The sequence below is a fragment of the Podarcis melisellensis genome, assembly GCF_964234715.1.
Source record: "Podarcis melisellensis genome assembly, chromosome: 5".
NCBI classification, from domain to species: domain Eukaryota; kingdom Metazoa; phylum Chordata; class Lepidosauria; order Squamata; family Lacertidae; genus Podarcis; species Podarcis melisellensis.
Genome location: NC_138537.1, coordinates 19,488,821 through 19,516,274, shown reverse-complemented (window position 1 = coordinate 19,516,274; position 27,454 = coordinate 19,488,821). Strand labels below are relative to the sequence as shown.

At 44.4% G+C, this 27,454-nt stretch overlaps 3 long non-coding RNA genes across 3 annotated transcripts in view; 1 reads left to right on the top strand and 2 right to left on the bottom strand.

Moving 5' to 3' along the window:
* Positions 1–2,871: 2,871 nt before the first annotated feature.
* LOC309369966 lies at positions 2,872–14,529 on the top strand. Its single transcript, XR_014168287.1, has 3 exons — positions 2,872–3,075; positions 5,894–6,010; positions 13,837–14,529. It is a non-coding gene; the product is annotated as an uncharacterized lncRNA (long non-coding RNA).
* Positions 14,441–15,949, bottom strand: LOC309370037. The gene is made up of 2 exons (XR_014168378.1): positions 14,854–15,949; positions 14,441–14,592 (listed from the first exon to the last, which is right to left on the bottom strand). It is a non-coding gene; the product is annotated as an uncharacterized lncRNA (long non-coding RNA).
* A 3,278-nt stretch (positions 15,950–19,227) lies between these two features.
* The window catches only part of LOC309369978, a 9,824-nt gene continuing 1,597 nt past the window's right edge, over positions 19,228–27,454 (bottom strand). The window contains exon 2 of the long non-coding RNA XR_014168299.1: positions 19,228–19,525. This is a non-coding gene — a long non-coding RNA (uncharacterized lncRNA). The remainder of the gene's footprint in view (positions 19,526–27,454) is intronic.

Here is a 27,454-nt window from a genome sequence, read left to right as displayed (position 1 = left end):
GTACAGGTCTCCTCCTGTACTGCCACTTTGCCAGTGGAAGCAGAGTGAGGCAAAAGAAGTTGCCAAATGGTTTTAAGTTTCCGTTGCTGCCCGAGATTCCTCTTCAAGTAGGGCAATTGCTGCAGACACTCAACAAAGACCGATTCACAAAAGAAAGCTCCTTGCAGTTGCTCCAAGAAAGCCTCTCTTCACTTGGCAGAGCAACCGTGGCATAAACTTAACATTTGCAAAGATATGCAGGAAATGTTCCGGCCAAGCTGTTCTCCTTTTATTCCCATTAGTTTAGTTTTCCTTCTTTGTTTAAGCTGGAAAAAACATAAGGGCTCTCTGAGAAGTTGATTCACAAACTGTTTACTCTGAAGGAACATCTCACTTACCACTGTTTTATCTGTTTTAGTCTTACTGTATGTCTAGTTGCATTTCTTTGGCACTGAAGGTAGTTCCACACTTTCTGCGGCGAATGCAACTGCTGGTTTGGGTTTGTTGTGCTTATGTCCATATAATAGCATCTCTTGATCATGGTGACTCTGTTTTAACACACGTTTGAATAAATAAAATCTATAGAAAGCTGGACAAAACTGTCTCAGACCTGAATAAAAGGAAGCATGGAGAATGTTGAACATCACCTCGTGCTTTTGAGGAGGAACGTGAGATGCTAGCAGCTCCCGTTTGCTGTAAGGTGCAGCTAGGCTTCTCCTCTGGCTCCTCTAACACAGAAGAAGCGGTCTGTCTACCCAACCTTTCTTCCTCCATGGAATCTGAGACAGTGTACATGTGGCTCCCAGGCAGTCATCTACCCATGTACTGACTAAACTCAGGTTGGCTCAGCCATCTGTAAGGTTGGGACCTGAATTGAAAACCTGTGCTCTGACACTTCAGTATTGTAATGCTTTCCCCACAAAACAGGCAGTCGTTTTAGGAAGGGTTGCAGATCAGTCACAGAACCACTGCTTTAGATGCAGAAAAGGTTCAATACCCAGCATGTTCAGGGAGTGCTGAGGGGAGGGGAACTTGAGCAGGAAATCCTGGGGAGAACCACTGCCAGTCAGTTTAGACATCATGTCCCACAAGTGTCCTGGAAAAACCAGGACATCCTGTTTTTTTTTTCCTTGCAAGAAGACGGAGACCATTTTGGGTGTGATCTTGCACAATTTCCTCCCTGGAAAAGTGCTTTTGGGGGACTGTGATCTCGCATGACACCTCAAAACACATATTTTTTGGTGCTGTGTTCAGAAAAGGTGCTTTTTTTGGTGAGAAAGATTGTGTCTCAGTTTTTGTCTTCATTGTGTTGGAGGATATGAGACAGGACTGAGCCTAGATGGGCCCAAGCGTCTTAACTGTATAAAGTAGTTTTCATGTACCCAGCTGAACTTCCAACAGCACCTGGAGGAAACAAGCTTCCCCCATTCCTGCTTTCCACTCAATTCACCTTTTTAATAATAATAATAATTATACTTCCTTATTTATATGCCACCCATCTAACTGGGTTGCCTCCAGTCACTCTGGGCTGCTTTCAACAAATTAAAACATCAAACGCGGTAAAACATCAAACATTAAAAACTTCCCTATACACTCCCTATGTTCCGAGGCCTGCACCTTCCACCAGAAGTATTGCCTCTCAACTGCCCCAGTGCCTCATTGTCCCTCATTATCCTCTTGCTGCTTGTCTACTCCCACACTAGGGCGTACTGGATTTTCCAACTTTCAAATCACCAAAATTAGGGGTGTTCAAAAGTTGCAACATGCTCTGGGAATTCAAGAGATATTCGGGTTAAATGAGTATAATTTAGTTTTGCTTGGTAAGTAAAGCGTATGCAAAATTGCACATAGAAATACCAGTAATTAAAAAAGGGATTGCCAAGTACTTGCAGTTGGATTATATGTTATTTCTCCTCCTTCTTCTTCTTCCTCTTCTTTAGCATGACCAGACCTTATCAGAAGCTAAAATTCCTTTGGTTTCCTGAAAGTAGTGAATGTGCTTCTTCATCCAACGTAGACATCCCGAGCTGCCAAATCACAAAAACACACGCAACAAATTAGAATTCCTCACACCCGAAAAACGTATATTTAAGGCTCCTCACTGAATAACCTTACAAAAAATTAAGTCTCCCATGCCCAACCTCCAGGGCTGGATTTAGGTTTGATGAGGCCCTAAGCTACTGAAGGTAATAGGGCCCTTTATATGTCCAGCTGCCCTTTGTCAACAACAGATTGTCATTGTTTTTTGTGTTGAATATATGCTATATGGTAATTTTGGGACACGGGTGGCGCTGTGGGTTAAACCCCAGAGTCTAGGACTTGTTGATCAGAAGGTTGGCGGTTCAAATCCCCGCGATGGGGTGAGCTCCCGTTGCTCAGTCCCAGCTCCTGCCAACCTAGCAGTTCGAAAGCACATCAAAGTGCAAGTAGATAAATAGGTACCGCTCTGGCGGGAAGGTAAACGGTGTTTCCGTGCACTGCTCTGCTTCGCCAGAAGTTGCTTAGTCGTGCTGGCCACATGACCTGGAAACTGTATGCCGGCTCCCTCAGGCAATAAAGCGAGATGAGCGCCACAACCCCAGATTCGGTCACGACTGGAACTAATGGTCAGGGGTCCCTTTACCTTACCTATATGGTAATTTATGGACCTAATAGGTATCTAAAGCTATTTGCATATAACAAAGTATGTATTTTATCAAAGTAATTCTTGAACTGAAGTATATTAATAGTGTATTTGGGGGGGGGCAAAAGAGCGGGGCCCTATAGATTGTTTAGCTTGTACATAAATCCGGCACTGACAACCTCCCACACGCTGCTAGCTCTTTCTGCACTGTGCTCAGAGGTAAAGCTTGTAGAATTAGGGAACTCTGGGACATGTAGTTCTCAAGCATAAAAGGGCCACAGATGACAAGTCCTAGAGTGCCAGGCCTCCCACGGCGGGTCAAGCTCATAGGCTGCCACCTAGGCAGGGCTGTCCAATCAAAGCCAAGCTGTTCTGAGGCCTGGGCTGAATAAGGCCCAGTGTGCTGAGAGCAGCTTTTGAGGACCAGGAAGGCTGGCGCTGCAACCTATGAACCCCTGAGCTCAGGGTGCCAGGTAAGGAGGGAGAGGGCCAGGGTTACTGGTGGTGGGTCATGCCTGAACCCAATAATAATAATAATAATAATAATAATAATTTATTATTTATACCCCAGCCACTCTGGGTGGCTCCCAACAGAATATTAAGAAGACAATGAAACATCAAACATTAAAAACTTATCTAAACAGGGTTGCCTTCAGACAGGCTTTTTTCTGGGGGGGCGCATACCCCTAAACATTTTGTGAATCTTTGTACTTTTGTCCGTTTACTGTATCGCCCCCCCCCCATTTGAACTATAAAATGGTGGTTTTCCTGAGTCAGAATGAGAGTACCCCTAAACATTTTGTTTTATTTTTAAAAGCACTGCCTTCAGATGTCTTCTAAAAGTCAGACAGTTGTTTATTTTCTTGACATTTTAAATACACTTCAGCCAGATTGCTGCGTTAGAGACACGTGTGCCCGATTGAGCACACGCCCTCCTCTAGAGTCATAGAGTTTGCTGCCCAAGCACTCTCTGGTTCTCTTGGAAATGATAGATAGTTTCTTTGTTAAGCAATAATAAGTGCAAAATTACAAGTGCACAGAGTAAGATAAGACACACACGCAAAAAAAGAAGAAACAATAAATAGTATTTCTTGGTTCTCTTGGAAACAGGTGAGTGAGGCCTAGGGTATTCTTATTCTTATTCTTATTTCTATACCACTTTGTTTTTAAGAAAAACATCTTTAAAAAAGCAGTTTACAACACAAACCGCCTAACCACAACAATTCTTTTCTTACACCCCGCCCATCTGACTAGGTTACCCCAGGAACAGCTTCCAGCAAAATACAGAGGGGGAAAGGGACATCAGTCATTAAAAGCTTCCTTCAGATGTCTACTAAGTCATATAGTTGCTTATCTTTGACAGGAGGGCGTTCCACAGGGCGGGTGTGACTACCAAGAAGGATTTCTTCCAGGTTCCCTATAATTTCACTCCTCGCAGTGAGGGAACCGCCAGAAGGCCTTCGGAGCTGGACCTCAGTTTTGGGGCTGAACAATGGGGTGGGGTGGAGATGCTGTTTCAGATATACACATAAAATAAAAACAATCCAAATTAAACATCACTGGAGAAAGTCGCATATTAAGTATGCCTTCCAAGCAGCATTAATTAACAGGGAAGTAAAATATTGCCTTAAAGATTTCAAAACAAAGCAGGTCAGCTACAGAATGTGCATTTAATACAACAGCAAAAATTATCTTTAAACATTTCAGAAGAAAACATTGCTAAAGGAAGTCAAATATAATATACACATTTAAAACAGCATAATTAACAAGAAAATAAAATTGACATCTGTAGACCATAATTCAGAGCTTTGAAGGGCCAAAGCTCAGCAGTGGAGCATCTGCTTTGCATGGAGAAGGTCCTAATCCCTGGCATCTCTAGCTAGGGCTGTGGGGAGACACCTGTCTGAAATCCTGGAGAGGCTCTGCCAGCCAACCAGTGTAGACAATTGTGAGCCAGCTGGCCCAGTGGTCCAACTTGGTGGCAGCTTCCTCTGCTCCTGTGTCCCATCTCTGAGTAAATGTGCACAGACAGCAGTAAGAAGGACACTCAGGCACCTCTACATGGAAAGGGCCAAAGCATCCCTTGATTACAGAAGGGGGAAAAACCTGAAGGCACAGTAATAGTATAAGGTGTAGAAATAGCAATCTGGAAGTCTAAAATAAGTAATTTATACATTCAGCTAAAGGTCCAAAGTGTTTAGGTATAATGGACAATGAAGATCTGGGGGGCTGGCTGCCCCAGATGTGTTCAGACAAGCTTTTGTCCCATCTCAGTTCAAGGTCGTGGCCAGTATCGTGTTTTCTGGTCACATGTTCAACATTTATGTGAAAGGTAGCTTGTCACATCAGTATGCAACCCATGTAAACTTTCACTCTGATTGGGGTTGCGTGGCTGCCAGAGGCCGTAGTCAACAGGTTGGGAAGAAGAAGAAGAAGATTGGTGTTGGGTGGGACATGTAGCCAGATCCTGTTTCCCTTTTGTGTGTTCTTATACTTGCTGTTCTAGAGAAGGGAGAAAGGCAGGGACTACGACACATTGTTTGGAATACTTGTTCTTAGGGCTTTTTTTCAGCCAGGATTCACTGGAACTTAGAATGGCACCATTGCCATTCTAAGAGAACGAGGGAGGCATTTGTGGTGAGCACCTCTTTTTCTAGAAAAATATCACTGCTTGTTCTGTTCCAGCAGATTGAGTACAGCAGATCTTAAAAGTTCAGGGCACCAAAGGTAAATAGAGGATTAATAAATTTGGACAGACATTCTTAAGCATAATTTACAATTTAGCCTGATTTTTTCCTTGTGGTAAAGGGACAGCCAGCCTTGACTCAGTCCCTGCACACCCCTTATCCCCAGTAAAGTGTATGTATGTTCCTCCCAAACTGTTAATGGGAAAGGAGCCCTGTCCTCCTTTGGATCTGATCACCTTCACTGTTTCCCATATATTGCAATCTGCTTTCTATATCCATTCCACAGTGCCATTTCTTCTGCTTTCTAATTTATTAATTTATTTATTTATTTATTTCTATTTTGCTGAGAGTATTACAGAGAATTAAAGTAAATCAGAAGAAAAAGAAAAGAGAAAAGGAGGGGGGAATTAAAATGCATTAAATTGCAGGGGAATACATCAATAACAACAATAACACTAAAATATAATTAAGGTTACAGAACCAAATAGCATATGTGTAAATAGATAAACTTATTATTTCCCTCATGTATGTATTGTTTCATGGGTCACTATGGTTTTGATGATATAATATCATTACATTTGGACAAATTTCTTCTGCTTTCTAGAGTTGCTAGAGTTCTCTGAATGGGCAGAAAGAGATGAGGACCAGATCACTGGTTGGTTACTACTGAGAAGAGGAGAAAGTTGCTGAGAAATTTTAGCATATCTTAAGGAAGGAGCAGGTAGCTTTTACATTCATTTCCTTTAATGCTGAGAGTAATCACATCCACACCACAGACTTAAAATGATTTAACAGACTTTCCCTCTCTAGGAAACTTTGGGAACTGAAAGTAGGGATCTCAAACAGAGACAGTATTCTCACCAAAATATCAATATTCCCATGATTCTATGGGAGAAGCTGTGACATTGCTATAAAATGGACATGTCTTCAGTGTAGATATGCCCAGAGGACTCTCTCTCCTTTGTCTCCTCTGCACTTTCTCTCATTTTTTCATTCTGACAAACTGACATTTGTTTCCAATTCCCCAAACTTTGGGAACAACCCAAACATAGAGAGAAACTCCGAGAACTAATGTTTTTCCCTCTGCAGAAACATAAAATAGTCATGTTTTCTCTGGGATTTTTAAAAAAGCACAGTATCACTTTAAAGTGACAAGGAGAGAGAGCAGCTCTGAAGTTGTTGGCAGCTGCTATTGCTGTGTTTATGTGTGTGCATAGATGTGGGGAATCATAGTTGTTCCTTAACTGTGACATCCAGATATTCAGCATGTGCTCAAAGCAGCCTTTGTGCATAGATGTCAATGTGTGGTTGGAGCCTTCATGCATTTGGAGTCCATGGTTGTATGTATGTACAGTCAACTCACAACTTACGTGCATTAAACATGTGCAGTTGCAGATTTATGTGCTTGGCTGAAAAAGTTTTTTAAAAATTAAAAGGGGGTGGGAGAGTGGGGGCAAACCTTTGGCAATCCCACCCACCATTTCACACACCCTGGGAGAGCATTCAGAGGTGCAGAGAGAATCAACAGCGGTCTTGAGAGAGTGTGATATGTGCTGCGCTCCCTGCACTTTTTACGGTTTTTACAAGGTTGTTCTGATCATACAGTGGTACCTCGGGTTACATACGCTTCAGGTTACAGACTCCGCTAACCCAGAATTAGTACCTCGGGTTAAGAACTTTGCTTCAGGATGAAAACAGAAATTGTGCTCCGGCGGCGCGGCGGCAGCAGGAGGCCCCATTAGCTAAAGTGGTGCTTCAGGTTAAGAACAGTTTCAGCTTAAGAACGGACCTCCGGAACAAATTAAGTACTTAACTCGAGGTACCACTGTATATGGTTTTGGCTATTACGTTGAGAGTCGACTATACTTATATGCCATCCAGCACATGGGGTGCTATTCCATTAAGTTTTACTCAGAGCAGATGAACATGATGTAAGTTACGTCCATTAATTTCAGTCTACTCTGTATAAAATGTAGTTGAATACCACCCCCGAATATCAGGTATAGTAAGGGTCAGGAAGGCTAGCCAGTGGCTGTGTGATTGGAGGCTCCCCTGCCCTGCCCAATTCTGAACAGGACTTGAGTCTTCTCTCTGATACAGCTTGGTCTTTGGTGCCCTCTAGAGACTGTTCTTACTCTTCCTGCTTGTTATTTCAACCTTGCTTTATATTACAACGGCACTCCAAGCGAGCTTTTTCCAACCTGTTGCTCTTCAGGTGTTTGGACTGCAATCTTTGAGGCTGAAGTTCAAAACTTAGGAAAGGCACCAGGTTTCAGAAAGATGCTTTGGGGGGAGGGGGGAGAGTATCACCATCCCACATGATCTTCACCCAATCTGAACTGGAAGTCTCCCGCTTAAGCCCCAATTTAGATGAATAATTGGATGAATAATGTTTCAAAAACTCCAGCAAGCCTCATGAGAAAGTCATAGCTCTACAGTTTATATTGTGAACCACCCTGAAATCTTCCTGAGGGGTGGTGTACAAATTTATTAAATACAGCCCCAAACTCAAAACTGAAGCAAGCTGATCATTACCACTTAATCCACTTAATACTATGAAGCCTTCAATGGCTCAGGCCCTCAATACTTCAAGGACCGCCTCTTCCCATATGAACCTACATCTTCTGAAGCCCTCCTTCTTGTATCTCCTCGAGAGGACCAGAGGGTGCCTTCTCTGCAGTGGCTCCCCGTCTGTGGAATGCTCTCCCCAGGGAAGTTCGCCTGGTGCCTCCCTTCCTTACACACTTTTAGGCGCCAGGCAAAAATGTTCCTTTTTAACCAGGCCTTTGGTTGATCTGTTGACAACCTATGCCCTTTTAAAATGTGGCCCTTTTCTGGGGTGTGCATATGTTATTGGGTTGTTGTTGTTTTTATTCTGATTATATATGTTGTGATCTTTTCTGTGAACCGCCCTGAGACCTCCGGGTATGGGGCGGTATGTAATCCTCATAGACCTGAAAATAACCAGCAGGACTTACTTTGTTCTGATCAGTGTGTGAGTCAACAAACATTGGGTGTGATCTCACTCTGCCCTTAGTGTTTTGAACAAGAATGCTTTTCACAGTGTTAATGAAGTAGCTTTCTGTGGAGCCTGGCTTAATTTGAGGTAGATCTGACCAAGTTTTAATCCCAGAACCTAATTTTTAGCGCTTCAGATGTGCAATATCTGAATAACCACGCATATATGGAAGGACTCCGTGCACGTTTGGCATGTCATTGTTCATGTTCTTGTGATGTAGAAAGTGGGAGACAGACATTTTTCATACTTTATCAGCCAACAATCAGCATGCAATTATTTAAAAATGGGCTTTCCACTAGGAAACTCTATTTTACATCACTATCTAGCAAGGTAGCTTATGGAAAGCTTAACACAGCCTGCCTAGCTGGAAATGGCCTTATTTCTCTCCAATGACCACAGGGTGTCACTCTCACGACACTGGGCTTGCCTGCTAGATCTCTGAATCTCCTGCTGAGAGTGTTGAGTCAAAGCCTCTTTTTCTTCCATGTTCTTGCATTAAGTGTTTGATACAGCACTTTCTGAACCTCTGTGTCCACAAACCTCTTCGCACACATCTGCCTCACACACGATATACATTTTCTGAGCCCGGCTTCGGCTGGGGAGGGCGGGATATAAATAAAATTTATTATTATTATTTCTGTCGATTTTTTACCACTTTAACAGACACGCCCCCCCGAATATTGGGAAATGTACCATAACACCATTACACTCACTTTTTTCCTCCTAGAAAGTAAGGGGAAATGTCTGTGCGTGTTATGGAGCGAATGCCTGCGGGTGGTGGTGGTGGGGATCTGCTGCAGTCGTGAGCAGAGGATCCATGGTTCCCCTTCCTTCCCTCCTCCGTGGTTACAAAGCATGGATCCACATGGATCCTCAGGATTTTTGCATTGGGCTACTCCAAACTCACTGTCAGATCACATGTCTGTGGCCACAGCATGAACCACAAAAATCATATATCCACTATTTCGTTTAGAATATATATTTTTTCTTGTTTTCCTCCTCTAGAAACTACGTGCGTGTTATGGTCTGGTGCGTGTTATAGAGCGAAAAATACGGTAGTTTGTTGACTGCAGTTTCTAGAGTACCCTGGGAATAGGAATTAATTGTTAAATCAGTTTAAGGCTGTGTGCCTATTACCATCTTAAAACAAAGCTAGCATAGGCTCCAGCATTTCTCCGATGAAAATAGGGACATCCTACCACACCCTCCAATATTGTTCGATGAAAATAGGAACGTCCTAAAGAAATGTGGGACATTCCAGGATCAAATCAGAAACTGGGATGGCTTCTGTAAATCCAGGACTGGCCCTGGAAAATAGGGAAACTTGGAGGGTCTGGTTCTCTTTCTCAATTTGGATTGAAGTTGGTTTGATAGAAATTATAGGCTAGATGTCAGGCGGCAGAGGATCCAACCCCACGGCAGGTTGCCAGGAACGGATAAGACAAGGAAAAGTCTTTACCAACCGCTTTTTATTCCATATTCACAGAGAGAGGCTTGGAAATGAAGCCTCTTGGAACAATGGCTTTGCCCCGAATGAGTCTCCACCCCCTCCCTCTCTCTTGCGCCATTGCTGCGGTTGCTGCTACGTGCCCTCTGCCTTTGAGCTCTTTACTCTCCTATTTTCAATGCTTATCAGGTTCTGGGCGAGGGGCGGTCTGGAATGCTTTCTAAAGACACTGTGTTCGTCATCTGTCCCTCTAATGCTTATTCTTCCTCCTCCTCCTCTCCCATTTTTTCCCAGGTTTTCCCCTAATCTGCCTCATTGATCTTCTTGCAGTCAATGGGACTCTCAAGAGTCTCCTCCAGCACCATAATTCAAAAGCATCAATTCTTCGGCAATCAGCCTTCTTTATGGCCCTGCTTTCACTTCCATACTTCACTACTGGGAAAACCACAGGGATGGGCTTGTTAAAAAAATAATAATTGTTCCCTAGTGGGTCAGTCATGATCCTCCCAATCACATGCATAAAGTTTTGTGTAAGCCAGGAAACTGATGTATAGGCCCTAGCATGCACACAGCTGATTTGTCATAATTTACATAATTTTAAATGGGGAAATTAATAATTGGGCCGCCTTGCATATTGGCTTATTAATGCAGTCGCCAGCTGATGAGTGTAAACCTGTTCTAAGATGCAACTTAAAATTCATGAGATGTCCCTGGCACACCCTGTTGCAGAAATAACCTTGGTACCTCTGGCCTTTGGGGCTTTTACAGGTGAAGCATTTTTAGCTCAAAACATGCCCCAGAAACAAACTTCCCTTGCCTTTTACAGAAGCCTCACATGGTCATGCTTACTCCATTTCTTGGAGTGGTGAGAAATTCCATGGTCGTGGCACTTGTCTGAGTTGGGTTTCCTTTGGAAAGAAGTTAGTGGAAAGAACCTAGTGGTCCAGGTCCAGTGCCGAGGGCCTTCTGGCAGTTTCCTTGCTGCGAGAAGCCAAGTTACAGGGAACCAGGCAGAGGGCCTTCTCGGTAGTGGCACCCGCCCTCTGGAACGCCCTCCCACCAGATGTCAAAGAGAAAAACAACTAAAGTACCAGACTTTTAGAAGACATCTGAAGGCAGCCTTGTTTAGGGAAGCTTTTAATGTTTAATAGATTTTGTATTTTAATATTTTTTGGAAGCTGCCCAGAATGGCTGGGGAATAAATAATAAGTTGTTGTTGTTGTTGTTGTTGTTGTTGTATTATAGTGGAGTCTTGTAGTGTTTTGTTATGTTTATGTTTATTTACAAATGTACAGGCTGAGCCTAGGTGGAGACACAGTTTAACACTCACAGCAGGCAGACTAAGCCACTGCCCCACACCAGATCCCCAGCGTGAGGCAGCTCCCCTCACTACCAAAAGGCCCTTCCTGGAGCTTGCCCACTCTCTGAATCTCTCTTAAAACCTCTCACTGCAGGCTGCTTCTCAAAATGTTTCTATTGATTTCCACCCTAGCTTGCACCTTCTCTCTATCTGGAGGCAGTGGGGAAGAATAAGGGTGAATTATCTTCCCCATCAATCTCCTAGCCTTTTAGGATTACATTTCAAAGAATCATAGAATTGTGGAGTTGGAAAGGACCTGAAGGGCCATCTTGTCCAATCCCCTGCAATGCAGGAAACTCAATTAGATCATGACAATTGGCCACCCAACCTCTGCTTAAAAACCTCGAAGGAAGGAGGGTCCACAACCTCTAGAGAGAGTCTGTTTCACTGTCGAACAGCTTACTGTCAGAAGGTTCCTCCTGATGTTTAATCGGAATTTCCTTTCTTGTAACTTGAAGCCTTTGGTTCAAGGCCTACCCTCCAGACTCGAACCCTCCAGAAGATGAAACTTGCTCCATCTTCAGTGTGGCAGCCCTTTAGATATTTGAAGGTGGCTATAATATTTCCTCTCAGTTTGTGGTGTCCAGAACTGGAGACAGAAATCCAGATGTGGTCTGATCAAGGCAGAGTGGAGTGGCAGACCACACCTGTGTCCTGTTCTGGCCACCAGAACAATTTCCCCAGCAGATGATATGTCTGGAAGCTTTGCCATTCCTGTTATGCAACGTCTGCAGTTTTTTTTACCCTATTAACTTTCTGTGATCCAAACTTCGGAAACTCACAACAATATAGTCACAACCCTGGATGTACTTTGGCTTGTACACAATAGTGTGGGAACATAGGAAGCAGACTTATACTGGTTTGGTTCACACAACACACTAAGCCATAGTTTATCAGGCATTTCCAACTCCTCTGCAAAGCAAGAACATCTGCTGGGATGCTTAAAAGGGGGAGTACTGACCATCAGCAGTGTTGCTTCACCTGTTCCTCACTCGGTAAGTTACTTCCAAGTAAAGATACTGAGAAATAAGCTCTTTGGGGCAGGATGGGATGGAGCTTACAAATTGCTGACCCAGTATAATGTCACAGAACATGATGGCATGCTCCCATTGAAGGGGTGTTTATGCCATGAATCATAGGGGAAGAAGTTGAAGTATGGCATTACTCTGCAGGGAGTAGGTAAAGGCAAATGATTCAATCGAGCACAGCCAGGACCTGGCCGATTAACATAGCAAAGTATTTCATTCACCTAGAATAATGGCACGTTTTGACTTAGACGGGGCCTTGGAGCTCCGCCAGTCCAAAGTCCTACTCAGTGTAGGAATTTTTGTGCGTGTCTGAGAGGTTGCTTCTGCTGAAATAGCTGCACTGAAGGAGAGGCCATCTGTTCCTCTGTGAAACTGGTTGTCCTGTTAGCGGGTTTCCTCTTTTGTTAAACCGGAATATGTTTCTTTGCAATGCCCTCCCATTCATTCTGGAGCGACCAAGAACAAGTTTGCTCCATCTTCCATGTCAGTGTTTCCCATGCTGTAGATAGGGGCCCAAAGTGGGGCTCAGGGTTGTTTCAGGTGGGCCGCGCTGTCTGCAGCTGTCTCCCACTAACCTCTCCTGGGAACCCAGATGGGTCTCATTTGGCTTTCTCCTCTTTTGCTGCCACCGCTGTACCAGGAAGAGGAGGGTGGAGCGAGCAGAAAGGAAAGAGGAGACTGAGGCAGAAGTGGAGGAAGTGAGCAGCCTGAGCTATGCTATCTTCAAGCCAGTGGCGTAGCGTGGGTTGTCAGCACCCGGGGCAAGGCAAGTAATTTGCACCCCCTAACCCATGGATTTGCGCCCCCTAACCCGTGGATTTGCGCCCCCTAACCCCCAGATGTTGCACCCAGTGCGGCCGGCCCCCCCTGCACCCCCCACGCTACGCCACTGCTTCAAGCATCCTAACTGACTATGGCATTTTATGATTGGCTCTGGCCCCATCATCCGCCATTTTGTGACTGATAGGCCTCTCAAGTGGGCCCCAGGGGTAGAAAATGTGAGAGCCCCTGTTCTGTGTGACAGCCTTTTGGACTTTTGAAGACAGCAGTCATCCTGTGTTCCCTTAATCTTATCCAGGCTAAACATATGTCGCTGTTTCCACAAGACCTGTGGAAAACTTCACCATTGAGGTTGCCCTGCTCTGGCCCTACTTTGTGAAATCCAACTTCAAATATGGCACCCAAACTGGGCACTAGTTTATTACATAAGCTGCCCTGGCAGCAAGGCTATAGACATAAAATAAAAATATGGTAATTAATATTCAGTTTTATGTAATAAAAATAGATGAACATCCTGGCTTAGGCTGCAGTATTGCAAGCATCAACAAGTCATGGGCTTCCTGAGGAATATTAGTTGACCCTCTCAACCCCATATAGTTTGGTTACCAATTTTTATTATGGAAGTTTTACTGGTTTTGTTTGCATTTGAATTGTAATTATCTTATGTGTATTTGGTTTCTTTAAAAAAAAAAAAGTTTATGCGTTTTAGCTGTGTTTTTACCTGGTATACATATGTTTAACTACAGTGTGCTTTTTATTATTTTGTAAGTCACTTTGGGACCTAGGTGTGGTTGAAGAGCAGCGTATAATTTATTCAGAATTATAGCAGTAAATATTGTGTGCGTGTGTGTGCCTCCTCTCAAAACCTCTAGAGATCTCATTAAACATTTGTTTGCTCACTTGTTTCTCTTAGGTGTGGCACCTGAGCGCTGTTAAGACGACTATGGCTATTAAACGCAAGTTCAGCACTCTCTCCTGGTACTACTGGCAATACCAGCTGATCACGATGGCTTATCTCATGGATCCTTTCGAATGGTGGCTCTTCCACAGTTTGCTCCTTGTTTGCATTATGGGGTCGGCCTACGTTTTTTATGCTGTTGTTCCTCCTCAGATCCGCCTGGTTCTGAATCTCGTTTATCATGTGTTTGGCTTGCAACCAGAAAGCACCATTCCAGCCATGATGTGAACTTACAATGCACAATTAGTGACTGTCATCCCCCCCCCCTTTTTAAGCCATGTGCTTACAGAGACATTCTGGCATTTATAAAAGCAACTTTATTCTTCTTCGTCTTCTAGCAAAGAAGTCTCAGGGAAGTCACAATAGTTGCATCCTTATTCACCTTATATCACCTATAGAGTCTCTGCATGTCTCAGGCAGATTGGTGGGTGAAATGTCATGTAAAAAACTTTTTTTTTTTTAACTTATCCAGAGAGGTTTGCTCCTGGGATTTTCTTCAGCTCTAATTGCTTCCCTTCATGTTCATTGTTTCTTACCAGAATTAAATCTCGCAACGTGCTTGTTTTCATTCAAATTTTATTCATTATGTACCACTATTCTGTGAGAAACTATAAAATGCGAATAAAACACGGAAAATAGATAGGACAATGTCTGTACTGTGCCTGAATGTTGTGCTATTTTATGGACACGATCCAGGTTTAGGTTGTAATCCTGCACACACTTTCTTGGAATTAGAAGAATAAGAAGAAGAGTTTGGATTTGATATCCCGCCTTTCACTCCCTTTTAAGGAGTCTCAAAGCAGCTAACATTCTCCTTTCCCTTCCTCCCCCACAACAAACACTCTGTGAGGTGAGTGGGGCTGAGAGACTTCAAAGAAGTGTGACTGGCCCCAGGTCACCCAGCAGCTGCATGTGGAGGAGCGGAGACGCGAACCCGGTTCCCCAGATTACGAAACTACCGCTCTTAACCACTACACCACACTGGCTCTCAATTAGCCTCATTGAATCAGTGGAACTTACTTTGGAGGAGTAAACTTGTAGTAAAGAAGTGAGCCGTCAGAGCTGTCCTTCCTTGCTGGCTTTCCTCTGTGCCTATCCATCTCAAATGCATTCAGCGCATTCGACAGAGATCCAACCAACAGTGCCAGTGTTGATTTGCAAGTGTGGAACTCACTTTCTGGATTTGGGTGTATAATATCAGGCCCAATATTTTCCAGGTTATCAATAAGCCCTGCTGGATCAAAATGGTCCATCTAGTCCCACATCCTCCTTCCCAAATATGGCTTTGGGAGACCCACAAGCTGGGTATGAATGCCAGTGAATGGCAATCGTTGGCATGTGGCCTCTGAACATGGACAGTCTATAGCAGGGGTGGGGAATCACTGGTCCACCGGCCAAATGTGGCCTGCCAGGCCTCCTCACTTGGACCACATGACGTCAGGTTGTGGGTGGGTAAGAACAGGGCTTCAGAGGAACAATCGGAAGCGTAAAATGAGCTCCCAGTAAATCGTCTCTTTGCTAGAGCAAAGCACCTCCCACCCGTTCATCAGCTGACAGATGGGTGGGAGTGTGTCTCACTCAAGGAAGGGGAAGTGGTCTCCATTCAATGGAATCTGCTTCTCTTCCAGCACTGCTCTTGGAAGGAGCTTCACACTGCTTCTTTAAACCTCCTCAGGCCTGCTCAAAAGGCCTCCGCAAGCTGATTTGCAGAGGAGCAGCACAAAGCTGTTTGCAAAGGCCATAGTGAAGCCAGGTGACTGATAGGTGGGTGGCCCCACTCACCTGTTAAATTAGGCCCACCAAGGATGGGGCAAAACAATCTAGCCTGCAGGTCAGAAAAAGTCACCCACTCCTGGTTTATAGGCCTCAATAAGCTTGTCTGCCATAAATTCACCCAACCCAACTTGTCAAGCCATTAGATTGGAGAACTTGGCCCAAGCCAACAAATTTAATTTCATTAGGGACAAATGTAACTTAGGCAGGAAGAAACAGATGCACAAATATAGGATGGGGGGCACCTGGCTTACATGTGAAAGGGGTCTAGCAGTCTTAGTGGACCACAAGCTGAACATGAGTCAACAATGTCATGCAGCAGCAAAAAAAAACCAAAAAAAAAAAACTAATGCTATTCTAGACTGCATCAACAGAAATATAGTGTCCAGATCAATGGAAGTAATAGTACCACTCTATTCTACCTTACTCAGACCACATTTGGAATACTGTCTCCAATTCTGGGCACCACAATTTAAGAAGGATGTTGACAAGCTGGAACGTGTGCAGAGGAGGGCAACCAAGATGATCAAGGGTCTGGAAACTAAGCCTTATGAGGAGCACTTGAAGGAGCCAGGTATGTTTAGCCTGGAAAAGAGGAGACTGAGAGGAGATACGATAGCCATCTTTAAATATCTTAAGGGCTGTCACATGGAAGAGGAAGCATGCTTGTTTTCTCATGATCTGGAGAGTAGGACTCAAACCAATGGCTTCAGAAGAAGAAGAAGAAGAGTTTGGATTTGATATCCCGCCTTTCACTCCTTTTAAGGAGTCTCAAAGCGGCTAACATTCTCCTTTCCCTTCCTCCCCCACAACAAACACTCTGTGAGGTGAGTGGGGCTGAGAGACTTCAGAGAAGTGTGACTGGCCCAAGGTCACCCAGCAGCTGCATGTGGAGGAGCGGAGACTCAAACCCGGTTCCCCAGATTATGAGACTACCACTCTTAACCACTACACCACACTGGCTCTCAAGTTGCAAGAAAGGAGATTCCGACTAAACATTTGGAAAAACTTTCTGACAGTAAGAGCTGTTCAGCAGTGGAACAAACTCTGAGAGGTGGGAGAAGACTCTCCTTCCTTGGATGTTTTTAAACAGAGGTTGTATGGCCATCTGTCATGGATGCTTTAGCTGAGATTCCTGCATTGCAGAGGGCTGGACTAGATGACCCTTGGGGTCCCTTCCAGCTCTTAAGATTCTCTGATTCTGTGATTCTACATAGACAAAGTTGTTGCTTAAATTCTCACATCTTACTAATTGCTACTTCTTGGGCACATAAGACAAAGATGTTGCTTAAATTCTTACATCTTACCATAAATAAATTAAGCAACCACATGCTCCAGCATTTCATGGAACTTTGGTGTTGCAATCCAACCTACAGAGGTTGAAACAAATCGAATCTGATTTCTGTGGGATTGTCAGCCACACTGCACACCCAGAGGCTGATGTAAGATGTGCAACAATTCCATGCACTAACTCCTAATACATCTCAGGAACTAGCAGAGATTTACTGGTTCAGGTTGTCTTCCGCTCAGTCCTCACCCTTGCCATCTTGATTGAAGCACTTTTCAGTATACACAGTTCTGTCTGAGGACAGCTCTATGGCAGACACAACCACTGTGTGAGCCCTGTGTGTTTCTCTGATGTTTCTTTCAGCAAGTGTGTTAAGTTGGGGGGTTTTAGTTTAGAAAAATAGACCACCTCTTCCCATATAAACCATCCTGGACTCATCCTGGCCCTTCTTTGTGTGCCTCCTCCACATGAGGTCCAGAGGGTGGCAACACAAGAAAGAGATTTTTCTGTAGTGGCTCCCTGTTTGTGGAATGCTCTCCCCAGGGAGGCTCACCTGGTGCCTTCATTATATCTTTTTAGGCGACAGGTGAAAATGTCCCTCTTTCACCATGCCTTTGGCTGATTAATATTCTACAGCCTCTTAAATGTGTTTGTGGGAAGGGTCTCCCAGGTCCTAGTCCGACATTTTGACCACTATACCGCACCAGATCTCAAGCTGATTTCACCCAGGTGACTTGGACTATGGCCAATGGTCAGGGGTGGTGGGTGGGTACCAGGTTGCAGAAACCTCCATAATGTGCAGAGCTCCCATGACAAGTGCACAGGAGTTCTTCAGCAGAAAACTCCGTGTGGAATGTGGTCCATGAAGTCAGAAAGGTCAGAAGCCACTGTCATACTGGATCTGTTCCTGCACCCATAGCAAACAACTCGTGGTAGAACACAACGCCTAAGATCTTGTTTTTCTGCCAATCATATCAGGAAAAGGAAATCACCCAAGGTGTGGCTGGAAATTCTGTGGTGATCTATTGACGGAAGGCATAACCATCTCTTTCAAGTGGAATGCAATCTGATCGGAGCCTATAGGTTGGGTTTAGCGTTTGATCATTCTCTTCACTTAAGAAAAACTTAAGGTTGTCAGGGAGCTTCCTGAAGCCTGAATGCCAAAAAGAAAAACCCATATTCTCTAGGATTGGGTAGCACAGATAACCAAGCTCGAGTTTGGCAGGGCAGGCATTTCTCTCCAAAGGCCTGTCGAGGCATGAGGGGAACAGGCCTGGCAAGGGAAGCAGGCAGATAATAGCAGAATGCAGATGAAGTTGAATCAACATGTTGCTCAAAGGGGTGTGTCTGAAATTATGCATAAGTTGTCCCAGTGTTCTGACTCTTTGAATTACCATTTATAGAAGATAACTCCATGCATTTTAAAGCTGAGTTACAGGAAGAGATCAATGGATAAAGGCTTTTCCGTCACAGCATCTCCATACACCTGCTTGGATATATTTCTGGCACACAGTTGCTAAATGACTAGGATCACTACTGCCCATAAAAAGGTGACAATTCTATATTAAGGCTTAGCAGGTCCAGGCCCTGAGAGGCTTCCCTGCCTTTCAAGCAAAGGCAGGGAATCTGCAGCCTTCCTGACATGTCCTGGGAGTCCAGCAGTGGGCAAGACACCAAATCAGGGGTTTCTTGGCTTCTGGCTGAGGAGCTGGATGAGGGTCCTGGCTTTGAGGCTGATACTGATATTGGGAAGTAATTTATAATGAATTGGAAAAAAATGTTTAAAAGCACCTTCCCCCCCCAAAAACACAGACTCCTTTTTTTGTTGGGGATAATTCAGATGGAAATTCCCAGGTGTCAAAAAAGGTTATTTATGTATGCCATTAGTGTTTCGTTAGCCCAAAAATGGAAAACGAGCGAGGTCTCAGGGGCTCACTGAATCCAAGGCTAGGAGGCAGGAGCCCAATGAATGGGGTCCCAAAGTACCAGGGACTTTACAGGCCTGAGAAGCCAAGAATCTCCTATGCTATCTTGCGGTTCAGGGAGCATAAATAAGGGACAGCATGCTTTATATCTCTCAACCTCTCAAGGTCCTACATGGAGAGAAACCACACAGGGACTCTTTGAAAGACAGATAATGCTTGAGGCATAGGATCCTTGAGTCTCCAACTGCATGGGTGCTGAGCATCCATAATATTACATTGCTGGTTGCTCTTCTTGCTTCTGTATTGCAGTGTGCTTTGTTTTGTTTTGTGCAAGCTTGTAACTGAAATAATTCTGTGCGGTTATATTTGTCATTTGTCCTCTTTAATGGAAATAAAACAAAATTCCTCAAAAGGAAAAGGAACAAGTGGTTGGCAATGTCGAATCAAGGGTGACGCTATCGTGGTAGTACTGATGAGTCTTCAGCATGCTCTTCATTCACTCTCCAGTCCTCCTTCATGAGCCTAGAAAATCCTTGAAGAACTACTTGAGAATGATTTACAGATGGTATTTAACTCTGAGTAGACTTGCTAAGATGTATAAGACTGAATCAGGTAAGTGCTGGAGATGCAAGGGTACATTCTTTCATATGTGGTGGACCTGTAAAAGTAATTTATAATGAATTGGGAAAAAAATGTTTAAAAGCACCTTTCCCCCAAAAAAACACAGAGTCCTTTTTGTTGGGGATAATTCAGATGGAAATTCCCAGGTGTCAAAAAAGGTTATTTATGTATACCATTAGTGTTTCATTAGCCCAAAAATGGAAAATGAGTGAGGTCTCAACCAAAGAAGAATGGCAATTTAAACTGATGGAATATGCGCGGCTTGCAGATCTAACTTAAAGAATAAGAGAACAAGAAGAACATTCGTTTAAAGAAGATTGGAAAATGTTTATTGAATATATGGGGGGAAATTGGGTACACTTGAAAACGCTGGCAGCACTAAGATAAATTCAACAGTGTAAATACGTTTTGATGGAAATAATAATGGAATACTGAATGGTTTAGTTTATTTAAAATATGCAGGGATTTATGGTATGCAAAATGAACCATGGACAGAGAAGAAGGGAAGTCATTGTTATTTTAAGATAGTCTAAATTAATATTCTAAATTGTAGAACAGAAAATTTAATAAAAATTATATTTAAAGAAAATCCTGCTCCTGGTATGCCAGATGGGCAGACATGGAAAGCTGACCAGGATTAAATAGGGGACCCCGTATTGATAGTATCCTGGCTATGTGTTCCCCACATTTACTAATTTCAGAAATTATGGGGAAAACCTGGCACCCAGGAATTTTAGGGGATCCTTGCCCCCAACAAACCCATAACTATATTCTGCCCTTCCTCCCAAAGGGTGGCAAGAGTTACTCAGTTAATGTATTTTTTTTGTGGTTTTATATTGTAGATGGATAGCTCAGTCAGTAGAGCATGAGACTCTTAATCTCAGGGTTGTGTTTTCAAGAAGAAGAAGACGACTTTGGATTTGATATCCCGCCTTTCACTCCCTTTAAGGAGTCTCAAAGCGGCTAATAATCTCCTTTCCCTTCCTTCTCCACAACAAACACTCTGTGATGTGAGTGGGGCTGAGAGACTTCAAAGAAGTGTGACTGGCCCAAGGTCACCCAGCAGCTGCATGTGGAGGAGCGGAGACACGAACCCGGTTCCCCAGATTACGACTCTACCGCTCTTAACCACTACACCACACTGGCTCACAAACCACCATGTTAGGCAAAAGATTCCTTGCAGGACCCTTGATGTCCCTCCCAACTCTACAATTCTATGGTTCTGCTGTATTGGCCCTGTGATCCTCGGACGAAGGGCGGTATACAAATTTAATTAATTAATTGCAATTCTGGCAGGTGCAGCCAGCAGGATTGCATATAACTGCCCCAAACACCATCACAAAAAAACCCCATGATGGGTGTCTGGAAGGGCCCTGAGGCAACATCTCCTCAAAAGCTGGCCAGCCTGGCAGTTGAATTTTGCTTCAAGTGGCAAGAAGAAAATGCCCTCCCCTGCACCTGCGGGCAGCACACTGAGCACAGCATGCAGGCCAGGCTGTGTGACATACAGCTCTCTCCCATTCCCTGTCCTATTGGCATTTGCCGCCCGAGGCAGGGCCGGCCCTAGGTATTTCATTTCCCGCTAAATAAGACGCAGAAGCGGAGGTGGCATCGCTCTGCATAAAACAAAGCACAAAGGTGATCTTCTGCTGTGTGTGGTGTTTGCCAGAGCCTGCGGTCCTCTTGCTCTATAACTGCTAATTAGGATTACCCTAATGAGCTTTGTGGGTTGGAGCCAAGGAGAGAATTGATGTCACATTAAATCAGGGGTGGGAAACTACAACTCCCCTCACCCCAACCATTGGCCATTGTGGCTGGGGCTGTTGGGAGTTGGAGTCCAGTAAATCCAAAGGGCCACAGCTTCCCCATCATTTGGAAAGGTGGTTTTAAGGAGCTTAAACTAGTCAGTTTGTAGCCTTTCCATATCCTCATTAGGAAAATCGTTTAAGTGGATTAGCTGATCCATAGGACCCAAGTGATGTCATTCTGGTTTTACTGGTTCAGGAATCGAGCGGCTGCCCAACAATTTCCTTCGGTCACACCCTGCTGGTGACACTTTAATAGGGGACTGGAATGTCACTGAGACACATTTGTTCCTTAAGGCACTCCAGTTGTGTGGTCATTTAAGGCAAGTCCCAGGAAGCACGTTGTTTCAGCCAGCCGTTGTCTGGCTCTCCCCATTTGGTCTGCAAGGCTGTTTTGTGGAAACCACGTCCCCTGCCCCACACCTATGTGATGTCAGGTATGGGGCAGGCTGTGGCATGGCTACAGAAAGCAGGACTGAACCCCTCACGTGTCACCTGATGCATGTGGGGAGTTTGATCCTGCTTGATTTGAGCACGCCACCTAAGAGAAACTAGCTGGCATGCCCAAACCCTGTGGGAAACAGGATCGGACTCCCCAGGTATCAGCTGATGTGCAAGGAATTCAATCCTGCTTGGACAGAATCTCCCCTGCCCATCCCCAAGGACCAACTGTGGCAGGCAGACAAGGCAACCCACTTGTTAATCTCCCAACATCCATGTCACACCAGATAATTGGCATGTCCAAGTTGGCTCACCAGGATTGGTTGGGGGAAGATAAAGATTTCATCTCGCCAGGCCAAAAACATTCCCCACCTCTTACATAGAAGGAGATGACCAAGCCCTACTCTTGCCTCCTAAAGGTAAAGGTAAAGGACCCTTGGATGGTTAATTCCAGTCAAAGATGAATGGGGTACGGCACTTATCTTGCTTAACAAGCTGAGGGAGCCAGCCTTTGTCCACAGACAGCTTTTCAGGTCCTATGGCCAGCATGACTAAACAGCTTTAGGTGCAATGGGACACCGTGACGAATGCCAGAGCACACGAAAACACCATTTACCTTCTTGCCGCAGCAGTACATATTTATCTACTCACACTGGCATGATTTCGAACTGCTAGGTTGGCAGAAGCTGGGACAGAGCAATGGGAGCTCACCCCGTCGTGTGGATTTGAACCGTTGACCTTCTGATCGGCAAGCCCAAGTGGATCAGTGGTTTAGACAACAGCGCCACCTGCATCCTCGCCTCAAATATCCTGCCAGCATTTCCCTTTGGCAAAGGCACCACGTTGTCCATACAGCAGCACAAGTCAACTGGTATTCCTCATGCAGTCAGATTTGCTGATGATCACCCTGAGTCTGAAGCAGACCAGTAGACTGGCTAAACTTTTTCCAGATCCAGAACCCAACATACCCACTTATAACTTCGTTAAAGAATAATAATCCTAATATTCCAGTTACAGATAGGTAGCCGTGTTGGTCTGCCATAGTCAAAACAAAAAAAATTCCTTCCAGTAGCACCTTAAAGACCAACTAAGTTAGTTCTTGGTATGAGCTTTCGTGTGCATGGTATCTGAAGAAGTGTGCATGCACACGAAAGCTCATACCAAGAACTAACTTAGTTGTTCTTTAAGGTGCTACTGGAAGGAATTTTTTTTGTTTTAATCCTAATATTATTAGAGTTGCTGGTCAGCCATTCCCTTTCTTGGGCAGACTGGTTGCTAATAGTCCAGACCGGTGACTAACATTTAGCTGAGGGTGGTGACTAACATTCCGTCAACATAAAGTAATGGCAGGAGATGATCTTCTGATAACTGGGAATTTCTCTCATGTGCTTGGAGAGACACGCTTCAGAGCTTTAACCTAGTGACACCCTTCCCACTGAAGAGGGGGTGGGCAGAGTTGGGGGCCCCCACAGTAATGCACAGTTTTAAAAGAGAGAGCAAAAGCAGTTTCTGGCTACTGCCAGGAGAGAAAAGACCCGAAAGATGTCCTCTACCTTGGTCCAGATGGGATGTGTGCTAGGCCAGGAGTAGTCACTGTGGCACCCTCCAAAAGTTAGAATCATAGATTTGTACAGTTGGAAGAAACCCCAAGGGTCATCTGGTCCAACCCCCTGCAGTGCAGGAATCTCAGCTAAAGCATCCATGACTCCAACTCCCATCAGCCCCAGCCAGCATGGCCAAAGATCAGGGATGATGGGAGTTGAATGGCAAAACAGCTGGAGCCCACCATGTTATCTACCCCTGTACTATACAGTGCATTTGCTGGCGGTATGTGTCACTATATTTTTGTATCACTACCAAAACAACAAACAAACAAACAAACAAACAAACCACTGCAGATGCTGATGCTACCCCTTTTCAGGGGTCACCTCAGTGGTGCCCCTTGCCCTCACACATTCCTTAAGAGGCTACATTCACTCCAGTGTCCTAGTATCATCTCTCTGGTCCCAGAACCAATGTGTGCAACCCTCCTTGCCTGTTGTCTAGTTTGAAAAACTGGAGGACTGATTTCCTTTTCGTTATTTCCTTTTTTTTTGTTATTTGTTGTTAGCTCTTGTTTTGTATTCTCTTTAAGCTCCAATAAAATGATACAGAATGTACATCCATAATATTAAAACACATAACAATATAAAAAGAGGCCTTGCCAGCTTCCTGAGCATTAAAATACAATTTCCCTTGTGCATCTCTGACAACTCCAATTCTAATATTATTTTGCCTTTGTAAAATCCAATTTGCCAACATCTGTGATATAGGAAAGAGGAGTTACCAGAGACACCAGCAACTTCAAATCCAGCTTGATTTCAGATGAATTAGAGACCAAATTTATCCCATACAGCAGGATCCTGAAAGGTTAGTTCGATACTGCCACTCTGGTCACAATTATACAGGTATTTACAATGTAAACCATTTCCTAAATCCAGGGAAGCCCCTACAATAGCTTGAATTCCTGCCTGAGCTCTGATTCTGTTTTCATTATTCTGTTGGGTTTCTTCACTGGCCTGTAGAAAATCTGGGGACCTCTTTCATCATTGGAATTTGGACTCTCCCCCCTCATTCAGTACTTTCCCAAGATATGTTTATTAAACCATCATTTGCTGCCTTTTCTTCCCACCTGTGCTGCAGAACAGGAAAAGTGGAGTGCTGACTTGAAGCCTCCAGAGTTCCATTGAAAGACTCCAGATTGGGGTTTCAACAATTTCAGTTAGGTGACAGGCTGAGATCATTTCCCTGGCAGATAGCAAGTGGGTTATGAGCATACTCATCCACTATCAGCACCCTTGGATCTGAAGGGGTTAAACTGAGAAAGATAATTATTCCTCTAAGTCCATCTCTTTAGCATTCATATTGGTGTAAAAGCAGGTTTCTGAGTTCAAGTTCTGATCTTGGTAAATGTCAGTAAATGGTTACTGAATCTGATAGGGACTTAGTAAACTCAGACCTATCCCTGTCCTGATGTACGTATCTTCAAACCATCACCACTGTCAGTTTCTTTGCTGGTAGGTCTTAGCAGTGAGGCTACAGTCAGAATTCCTGTTTCTGCCAACCCAACCAGTGCAACAATTAAAGCATTCAAAGCCCAAGCTACATTTTACAATGTGTCGGTTCTGCTAAAGATCCTCTCTGTTGTTTGTTTAGCCGGGAGACGTTGGTCTCTTTAAAGTTTGTACAGCGAATCTCTATACAATCTCTGTTGTGGCTGAATCTATTATGTTAATATTATTATTATGCCTAATTGAGGTTTTTTAATATGGAGGACGCTGAGGTAGCCTGGGAGCATATGTCTCAGCTCCTAACAAGTTCAGATCAATTGACCAGTTAACTAAGCTTTCATTAGAGGAATTCTAGCAAGTAAGACATAGTAATTTCTTCTTGCCACAGTTGCTTTGCAGTTACTTCTGAATCCCTTGCTGATTTACAATAGTCCAGCATCAATTTCCAGACTAAATTTGGCAATGGAGTTCCGGACACTTTAACTGAAGCACTGTAGCTCTGTTGCTCATGCTATAACCATGTTAAAACTGTTAAAACTGCAAAGTATCCTTTGGGCAAGATGGTCTTCTAAGTGTTCCTTATCAGTTAAACACTGAGCTAAAACAGCTGTTCTCCCAGTTCCTGTCCTCCGGTTAAAAGATACGGCTTTGAAGCCTACATAGAAGTATAACAGATAGGCTCTTTGCCTGTATATACCAACTGACCTTAACTGCTGAGCCAGCTGACTTTAAAACTTTAATACTATTCAGGATAAAAACAAATTAAAGCTAGCACAGACCACTGAGATCTGCCTTATTCGTTGCCATCTTCACCCGAAGGCTAGCCAAAGGTATAAATTACAGACAAGTAACTAGCAACCTATAGACCAGTGGTTCCCAAACTCTTTTGCCTCTTCCTGTCCTCTCCTCTCTTTCCCAAAGGATGCCCTGTTCCAACAGTTTGCTATTCAGATTGTTACTTGTAAGCCTGCTACAAATATCACAATGCCTTCAAAGTGTTGGACAGCTAAGATGGATATCGTACATCCATAATATATGAAAATAACTGTGCTTAAACATGGATGGGTTTAAAAGTGTATTGGGGAGATAAGGCCTCGTGGTTGGAGGTGGTAATAATTCTGAATACCCTTTGCTGGAAATCCACAGGGTTTTCTCGTGGTATTAGGCTCAGGATAGCCCCCTCCTTAACCCGTAGGCCCAGGTCCGCACACGTATCTTTCAAACGGATTGCCCTCATTCATTGGGATTAACCGAGCAACCCAAAACCTCTGAATGAGCTGGAGATGTCCTTCCACCCAGCTCTGATGGGCCCTGCCATCGGGTAGGCTCCACCACTGTTCTGTCTGCTGAAAGCACAGATGTGGGGAAGCTGCTGCTGGCGGGATCCCCACTTTTTGGAGCCAGCATTCTCCCCTACCCCAAATTGGGGAGGGTGGGGAGGAGGCAGAGCAGAGTGGAGCTGGCAAAGAATCATCTGGGTCCCAAGCTAGTCCAGCCGCGGTGTGGAGCTTGAGCATGCAGCCTTCTCCTGCTCCACCCTGCCTTCTTTTCTGGTTGACACAAGAAGCAGGGCTTCAGATCTGCCACTCCTTGAAACCTGCTCCTGCCCATCAGATGTTATGATTGCATCCTATGTTGTTCTCTTCTGTTCTGACCTGACTGTGCAGTGTTACAGACTCCGCTAACCCAGAAATAGTGCTTCAGGTTAAGAACTTTGCTTCAGGATGAGAACAGAAATCGTGCTCCAGCGGCGCAGTGGCAGCAGGAGGCCCCATTAGCTAAGGTGGTGCTTCAGGTTAAGTACAGACCTCCGGAACGAATTGAGTACTTAACCTGAGGTACCACTGTACTTTTATCAGATGTGCACTATAATCTTACCTTGCGACTGTTGCTTGGACAAGTGCCATTCATTCCAGCCTTGGTGCTTGAAGATATGTGCTTTACCACCTGCCCGTTACACCTTTGCCAATCCTTGCTAATAACATAGGGCAAGGAGATGGCTCACCCAGCCACATCTCTGCTTGCCGCACACCTGAATTGACATATGAGGTCAGGTGTGGGATGGAGAGATGCAGTTGGGGGGAGGGAACGATCTAGCAGGCCAAATGGGGACCGTGCCAGGCCTGCAGGCAGGATTTTCCCTGCCTCTGAATAGATTATTTGAATCTGTAGATAAATAGCATGACCTGGAAGCTGTACGCCGGCTCCCTAGGCCAATAAAGCGAGACGAGTGCCGCAACCCCAGAGTTGGCCACGACTGGACCTAATGGTCAGGGGTCCCTTTACCTTTTTATTTCATTCTAAAATAGTAAATGTAGCCATGTTGGCCCATATGAAAAATGCAAAAATCCATATTAGGACAAAGCTTTTTATAGGTCTAGACCAGTGTTTCCCAACCTTGGGTCTCCAGCTGTTTTTGGACTACAATTCCCATCATCCCTGCCCATTGGTCTTGCTAGCTAGGGATGATGGGATTTGTAGTCCAAAAACAGCTGGAGACTGGTTTAGACCAACCAGAAGGTCACAAAATACTGTGGAGGCTTTTGGGTTCTCCAGAACTCTTCATGATGCTAAAGGGGAAATGAAATGATTATTGTGGGAGACGGGGGGGAAACAAAAAAGGCAAGGTGTAGACACCTGTCTCTGTATCCAGTAAGAATCTTAAGAATG